Source organism: Columba livia, chromosome 2 (assembly GCF_036013475.1).
Source record: "Columba livia isolate bColLiv1 breed racing homer chromosome 2, bColLiv1.pat.W.v2, whole genome shotgun sequence".
Lineage (NCBI taxonomy): Eukaryota > Metazoa > Chordata > Aves > Columbiformes > Columbidae > Columba > Columba livia.
The window spans coordinates 122,032,824-122,041,394 of NC_088603.1; the positions used below are offsets into that span (position 1 = coordinate 122,032,824).

Sequence of the window (8,571 nt, forward strand, 5' to 3'; positions counted from 1 at the left end):
GATGCCTGGTGATATCAGCTGAACACTTACTCGGTACCATGGATGGCATGAGCCCTCAAATGCCTTCCTTGTAGCTGAAGAGAGATTTTCAGGTTTCTTTCTGTCATGTCACCTTCCTACCAGGGCAACCCGGATTCCCAAAATCAGTGTCCAGCCATGCAGGACAGGTGACTACAACTACATCCACACAGACAACGCAAGCACCCTAGAGAGGGAGCTAGATGAGAAGAACCAGTGCAGAGGCCCCATGGCAATGGGATTTTATCACACAGCAGCTCTAATCCAGTCCTGTGGGCTCAGGGTACGTTGGTAGTCAAAGTGATCATCTGGCTGTTTCCCCTGGCAGGAATCCAGCTTGGACACGCCAGGACTATGCTGCAAGGTGAGCCGCAGTAAGCAGGGGCAACCACAAAATTAATTTCAAAAGTGTGTTCTTGATCTAAATTAAACTACCAGAGATACCTAGAGATAAAGGGTGCCCTACCCAGGGGCTTGCACCCCAGCTCAGCATCTCAATGCTCTCCAGCTGGAAGAACTGGAGGGCCAACCAGAACTACAAAAAAAAAAAAAAAAGTAAAAATAATAATTAAAAAAAACACTGCTAGCCATCTGCGCTTCTTCTCTATTTCTATGCATGTCTGCCTCTACAGACAGCAACTGAATACTTCTACTTTGCATGTCAGTATAATTTCACTTTACCTTCACTTAAAATTCATTTCAGTTCGAGCTGAACAATTTCAGGTTGGCTGGCCAACTACTCATTCTGTAGGGAAGAGCAGTCCCAGCTGGGGCTGTGAAAGCGGTGCCCACCAGCTGCAGGCAAGGACCCTGAGGATGCAGGGGCACAGGGCTGTTCCTCTACTGAGCCACAAGGGCTGAGAAGCTGCGAAAGGCCATGGGGAACTGGAGTATCACTGACATAGCACGGGACAGGAACACCCAAATCCTGGCTGCCTCTCCAAAACTATAATTCTTTACCTTCCATGGCATTTTCTACAGACTAAAATAGTATGTCACCTCGTGTGGGAATGTGGGAGCTGCACCCTCACAGGCGTTGGCTCAGAGATTAATTTAATAATAAATATTATTCTGTTAATTATATATCTACCTTGGGCTTTGCTAAAATATCAGATGCTGCTAGGTAAACACCATAGTTACCTAGATTACCTCACACACTACCTTCACCTCTTTCCCATTCTTCTCGATCTTGTGGGACACCAAGCGGGCAGGGATGCTGTCTGTCCTTACACCCGTGGGTGCTCAGGACAGCGCTGCTCTGGAGTTGCAATGCAGAACTGGAGCTGCTGGGTGTAACTCGGAAGAGAAATTATGCAACTCATTCTAAGAAACTAATCAAGTGGTAGCAAGTAGGGCAAGACTGTTTTGAAATAAGAATGAATTATTATTGTACACTAAGCTGATTATGCATCCAGGTTGAGATGTACAGAATGGGTGGGCTACGCTATAGCTGGGAAAAGCCAGGCATGCAGCCAGCCCCATACAATGTGTGTGTTTGTGCAGCTGGTGGCAAGCAAATCCCTCACCCTGCTCGGAGAGTACTGTAAATGTGAGTGGGGTCTGCCAGATGGCAGACATCCGGAAAGACACAAGGAGGGAGCAAAGCGTAACCACATTGTGCATGGCAGTGAGCACGCTGGGTCTGGTTGCAGATGGGAACTTGCAAATCACAGCCCTGGTGAGAGCTCACGGGAAAACGCTGACAAAGTCAGACCCCAATTCCCCACCCAGCCTCCTCTGAGTAACTGAAAAATGAGGACGAGGGTCCGGATCAATGTCATCTTCTAAGGCTGCACAAATCTGGAGGAAACAGCAAGCCTGGATATGGCTGAGCTGCTCTTGGTGTAGGGCTGTAGGAAGACAAACTGACAGTGCTTTTGCAGCTCATTAGCTCTTGGGTTAATTAGAAACTGGATCATCCTGTAGATTAAATCGGATTAAAATTCCAAAATCAGAAAGTACAAGGAATGCAAATGTGTTCCCTCTTCCTCCTCCTGCTTTCTTTGCTCGTCCCTCTCCATGGGCAGCCACAGGGTAAGGTATCCTGGAGCTGCTGAATGCCAACGTGGAGTAAGGAGGTGGAATTTTTATGTAGCTGTTTCCTCAGTTGTGTCATGCTACTGCTTCCAAAAATTGAATTCTATGAAATGAAGACAAGAATGGCTGGAAGAAAATAAAGCTTTTATTATTTTTTTTCCTCCTACCATGTGCAGTCTGTATTTGACCAAGTTTCTTGCTTCTTTGTAAAACTTTTTGTCTTTTTGCCCTTTCTAGGCAGTCTGACAGCAACATGGGACCCATGTCCATGTCCTACTCACCTGCCTCGACTCAGGACCCAGGTGGGCAAGGACAAGGTGCAGCTCCCTGGAGAGAGGGTCCTTTCCTCAGACTTGTGGCTCAAGCAACGAGTCTCTGTGCAACACACTTTCTGAATTGCTACTCTGTGTGACAAATAGGGCTGTTTTTTTTAGCTTCTGGTGTCCTTAAATTTTATTCTTATCCCATATGAAGCCCAATAAGAGAAGCCTGAAACCCCTGTATGAGTTTGAGTGAAAACAGGCAGCTCAGAAAAGTTAATTCAATTTACACCAAGGGACAAACCTGTTTGTACAAAGCTGTGTGTCTTTTTGAAGCCAGTTACTGATACATTTTTTTGAGTTTCACCTTACTCCAGTAACTAAAGGACCTAGCAGAAATACCAGGATTTGATGTTGGGCTGAGACATATTTTAACATCTGTGCAGCCACTCTTTAGACCACGTTGGGTGTGTGTATTTGTCAAGGACTGACAGAAGGGTGCTTTGTAAAGATATGAGTCTTTTCCACATTGCTGTGATATAATGGGTTGTTAGTGACTTGTCAGTTCGTGTTTTCAATTACTGTTATTACTATTATTTTAAAACTGTGGGTGTTTCTAAAATTGCTTTATATCAGATAATAAGTATACTCATTCTTCAGTTACAGTAATTAGCATTCTGAGTTTGATTCTGCTACCTCAGTGGCTCCAAGAGCTGGGATTGGTTACCACATACACAAAGCTCTTAGCTCTTTTCTATAAATAGATTACAACCTCCTAGTTTTAACTCTTGATGCTCCGAAGACCAGCCTTCCTGCCTCTGGCTTTTCTGTGGCTTATTCCTATAGTTTCTCCAGGGTTCCTCTCACCCTAAATGATATATCTTGCAAAGGAGTGTCTCTTTTTGACCAAAATAAAAACACAGTCCCTAAGCAATTCCCATCCCTTGACGTGTTGCTGTAGAACATATTTACTCAAAGCATCCTGAATGAACAGCTTCCATATTAGCTTCTCCTGGGCCACTCTTATGTTTCCTACCAATTGAATACGCATCCCCCAGCCCCGGGAGGAGACGCTTCTGACCATTGCCAGGCTACAAATCTGGTGAGCAGTGCGCAGAGCAGAGAGAAACATTGCTTTTAAAAACTGCCTAAAAAAAAATCTTAGTCTAACCTAAAAAGAAACAAAGTAGCAGAGCAAGTCAATAAAAGCAAAGAGGGAGGAGGATTGATTAAACCAGAAAAAAATTATTTCACAGGAGAAAGCTCTTAAGGGACATTTCAAAGGGAGAACAAACCAAAGACAGAAACAAACAAACTTAACAAACAAACAGACAAACCCACCACAACAAATTAAAAAACAGACCAGCTGAAACCTTGGAAGATGGTTCACAAAGACTTCCATTGAACTGAGGCATAGAGACTACATTATCTAACAGAAAATTGATATCCTTTAAAGCCTTATTAGAAGGCTCCATACACATTTTATGGTCCATCTCCTGGCTGGGGAATATAATTTTCTCAGGGAGAATCAAAACTTGTCTTTGTAATGTCTGGGAGATATCTATAGCCCTCAAACTGCAGTATGGTCACCAGTCACCTGTTCACTGCGTAAACTGTTGTCCTCCTCACCAGACTACACATGCATATCATTCAGAAGCTAAAGCCTCTTTACCTTGTTACCTACTCAGAAGTTTGCTGCTCTCCTATTGCCAGACAAAGCATCCCAGCTGGCTTCCTTACAGTATGAAAGTAAAGGAGCTGCTGGCAGATATTCATTATGGGAAGTCGTCAGGTTTGAAACTCCCTTCACACCTTGGGTTTGCCACCAATCAATTTCCTTCACCTTTCAGGCCCACTACAAAGCCTGGGCTCTTCTCATAGCTGATATGGGGCTTTGTCTCTGTGCAACAGCTCAAATTGCTGAAATAGCAAATGCATCCTCCATTGAACTGTGAATGTGGGGAGGGATGAAATGGCCATGCTGGAGCTCAGGACAGAACCAGGTCTGTTGGTCATGGCCTGGATGTGTTTGCTCACAGCGCATCTCACTCCAACCGCAAGATAAAGCTGTGAACTGGCATGTGGCTTCACTAAAGGTGCAGAAAAAGCCAAAGTGACTTTTGTTAAATGTGGTAAATGTGACAGGGTGAGAAAACACGGGGGTCTTCATTTTTAAGGAAAAAATATACAAATGCTCCTATTTCTAGCTCATTTAATTGATTTCTCACAGATGTGTTTGTAATGAGTGTTTCCACCAACACTAGGAAACTGCTCCCTGACTTACCAATGGTCTACTTACTGCATACAACCAACACATTCTCTTCTTTGTGGTAGCTGGGTGTATTAATAAAGCAAGCAACACCCAAATAATAATCATGGTGAGCTCAAAACCTTGCTCCTGGCTTGGCTGCTGCCAGGGACCACATTGTAGATAAGTTGAACTCAGACACTTCCCCTTACTTTTTATGCACTGGGAACACCTGTCTTGGGGTCCCAGAAATGTCACGGAAGCCATTTAACTCTTTCCTGAAGGCTTCATCCCAAAATAAACACCTCATTTTCAGGAGAACAGTGCCAACCCATCATATACTGCTGTTGAGGGAGATTTTAGCTCATTAAGATGCAATGAGTAATATGTTTGAAAATGTAATTAAAATGTTTTTCAATCATTCGTGAAAACTCTTTTAATGCAGTATAAAGCTTGATAATGTCTGCGGTTGTACTTTGACCTGATGAAAGCTCTGAATGGAAACTTATACAGTAGGTAAAATTTACTCTGGCAGTGTGTCAGTGAGCAATGTCTACTGCTTTTATTGCTCTGTGGAATAAAAGTTTTGAATTTTTCTCTGTACTGAACCATTTATTGTCTTGAAATTGGCAGCAGTAACACCCAGCTGGATGCCGGTATGTTTTGTGTTTGTGAACAGGCTGATCCATGGGAAACAATCTTGCAGACAAATCAACTTCTTCATGAATTAAACAAAATATTTACTTGGGTATGAAACATTCAAGCCTGAGGGAGCTATTATTTTGGAAAAGGCCCATAAAAGGACTTTTTAAGACACAGACTTTGAGTCTTAAGTATTATATTCTTAGACTGCCTTTAGTTACGCCTTGCTTTGCATAACCCAGTGGACTTTTATAAAACAATATCTTCTATGTAAATTGTGCTGGGGTCCAAAGCTCTGAGTTGAAAGTCAGAACAGAGCTCAGTGTCTGGCCAAGCTGCTTAAATTGTTCTTCTTTTGCCTCCCACCTTTTTTTTCTGCCTGTCCCTGGGACAGGAACTGCCATTTCCTATCTGTTTCTCTATTGCAAGCACTGAAAAATTCCTTCTTATAAGCAAAAGACAGAGGTAGAAAGTTTACCCAGAAATAGCTGAGTGCTTAGTACCAAAAATAAGCATACCATGTAGTGATAATTCTGTGTTCTTAAAGCCAGTCCTATTGACTCTCACAGTCTTGTGAATGTCATGGGATCTGATGTTTTCTTATTTCTCTGGCTGATGATAATCAAGGAACCACATGATAATTTGACTTCATTAACACAGTGAAAAAAAGCACATGTAGATTCCTAGCTTTGTGGTTGCTGAGAACATGAAGCAAGACAGTCTTAAATCCTGGAGGTAAATAAAATAATCTGATGGTCATTCTGACCCTTTATTCACTTCTCCTGGGTTAACACGCCTGATGTTTCTTGGCTGCTTCTTAGACATGACCACACAAAAAATTGGGTCATCATGAAATATCCCATGACGGTCTTTGCTTTCACCCCTAGTCAGCTATCTTTATGTTTGTTTGTTTATTTCTCCTTTACAGGTCCAAAAGGGTGTGCTGACAATCAGACTTCAGTAGTGTGTGTTGGACACTCTCACAATTTACACATGGCTTGTTCTCTCTTGGGCTCATGTGCTCTTCCTCCTTAAACACTGCATGCTCAGGCTATTACACTTGGAAATTTCTTGCAGGTTTCCTGCAATGACTTTGGGAAAGTCGCCGTAACAGTTCCTCCATTTTTTCTGTATAAAATAAGAATAATCATATTTCCTTTCCTGGTCTGTTTTGGACTGCAGACTCTTTTGGACAGATCATTTCTTAGCACAGGTACATATAGGACCATACCAAATCAAGCTTTAGAACCAATCTTTGTTTACTTTACACGTCTCTTTGAGCAGGGACTGGGACTCAAGTTTCCCCCCTCCCAGGCGGGTCCAGAGGAGATGTGACCCCGCATCAACACAGCTGTGCGCAGGCCACACACCAGCAATCCACAGCCTGGATGCTCATAGGTGAGTAACCTTGCACTGGGTTCCGTAAAACACAACCTGGGAATGGTTTAAGGTTGCTAATGCTGGTGTGAATTGTGGCTGGAATGACCAAACATTCGTGGACATTCTTTGATTAAAAAAAAACTTAATAAATCAGGTTAATAAATTCAGCATATAATCCAGGTCAAAGAATATGATCTGGGCAAGACTTTTTCCAGAGGTCTGGATGATGCCATTTGCTTTCTTGTAGCAGAGCTTTCAGAGATGGGCAGGCACATTTTTATCACGTGATTTTTGTCTGGACTATGATAAGCTTTCAAAGACAGACTCAGTTTCCTTATTCTTTCCATTCTTTCCTTGAATACATATAGCTTTAAGATGTCTCCTTTAACCATGTTTCAGAGTCTAAATGCTTGAAATTTTCAGGAAGAAATGTGAGAAAGAAAGAAAAACATAATAGTTTCCGATCATCAAATATTTTGGGTGAGTCATTCGCCTGCATCGCTAGATAAATGTAACAGGACATCCTGTAACCGTTGTGCAGTTGCTTTAACTTCTACTTTTTTTTTTTTTTTTTTTCCTACAGCATAAATAGTGAAGTAGGAAAGAAAGTGGCAGTGGAGTCTTGTCTGGGCACTCTTCTTCGTCAGTCACCTCTTTTGCTGACTACTCACCTCAGTACTGAGATACGCAGATGGATTGTGGTTTCCTTCTGGCCAGTGGCAGGGAATTCAAAGGCAAAGCCTCCTGAGGGAGCTTAGAGGAGCTGATGGTATTTTCCTGAGTCTGTTGCCTCAGGAGGGAGTTTCTAGCATCAGAGGGAAAGTGTAAAGCTATGAGTCTTCACTGGAGCTTTCCTGGAAAAGACCTGGAAGGGGGGTTCCTGTACCACCACTCCATTCTCTCACTCACAGTCCCAGAAATAATCCCCTCTCAGCCATTTTTTATCTCTTGCATGCCAGTAGAAGAATTTCTAAGAGATTTCTCTTTTTTGGATGCTGATAAAGGGATACAGCTGACCAGAATACCAATAAGCGTGGCGTAACTGAAGTCAAACAAATCCTGTTCCCAACAAAAGAAACCAATCAGCTGAACGCAATAATTCTGGTCACAGAGTTGTCATGTTTAAAGGTAAGAGAGAAAGAAGAAAAAGTTGAAAATCTGGAAAGGAAAAAAAAAAAGCTTTCTTTCTACTCTATCTGCAAGTACAAACAGAGCTTTGAACATTGAATCTTTCAAAAGTTGATTTGATCTTACCCAAAGGCCTTGGAAAAAAAATAAAAATCTGACATCAGGTAGATAAACATCTAGTCAGAAATCTTACAGTAATCTTGAGAGACAGTTTGCATGTGTGTACACTTATACAATCAGCAAAAATTAAACAGACAGCCTTATGATGACAGACCAAGTCAAACAGACTCATTGGAGAGATAACAAATGAATAAAGCCTAACTTTCAGTAATAATTCCTGACAGAATTTCAGAGGTGTGATTTCACATGAAATAACTGGAATCTCCTGAAACTCATCTCAAAATCACTTTTCAAGACTTGTCCCTGCTGTGACACTTAGAAGCTGATGAAACTGGAGTGGTAATGTGTTACTGAGGTACAGAGGATTTTATTTCATTTTTCATTGCCACTTATATATTCCCTTTACTTAGTGTCAGGAAATGCCTTTCTGTGTTTTTATAGTATGTAGCACTCTGATCTTCAGTTATGGTTGTGGTTTCAATAAACCCTATTAATAATTACCAGGAACCAAACTTGTCAATAAATAAGTCTCATAACTGACAAGGAAAGGAAGAAAAGTCAGTGTCTAACTGCTATCATGCTTGTTTAATTGTGGCACTCTTTTTCCTCTCTCCCCCATACACACACAGCCTTGGGGGCAGAACAGTAAAGACGAGGGTCCTTGGTTTTGTTTGCTATTTACATCAGCATTTTCTCCAGGGTGAGAAGTTCCCTGTGGTTCTTTTACACACGTCTCAC

At 42.0% G+C, this 8,571-nt stretch overlaps 1 long non-coding RNA gene across 1 annotated transcript; it reads left to right on the forward strand.

The window, feature by feature from the left end:
• Positions 1-6,476: 6,476 nt before the first annotated feature.
• LOC135578636 (uncharacterized) lies at positions 6,477-7,306 on the forward strand. Its single transcript, XR_010470572.1, has 3 exons — positions 6,477-6,603; positions 7,009-7,065; positions 7,169-7,306. It is a non-coding gene; the product is annotated as an uncharacterized LOC135578636 (long non-coding RNA).
• The last annotated feature ends 1,265 nt before the right edge of the window (positions 7,307-8,571 follow it).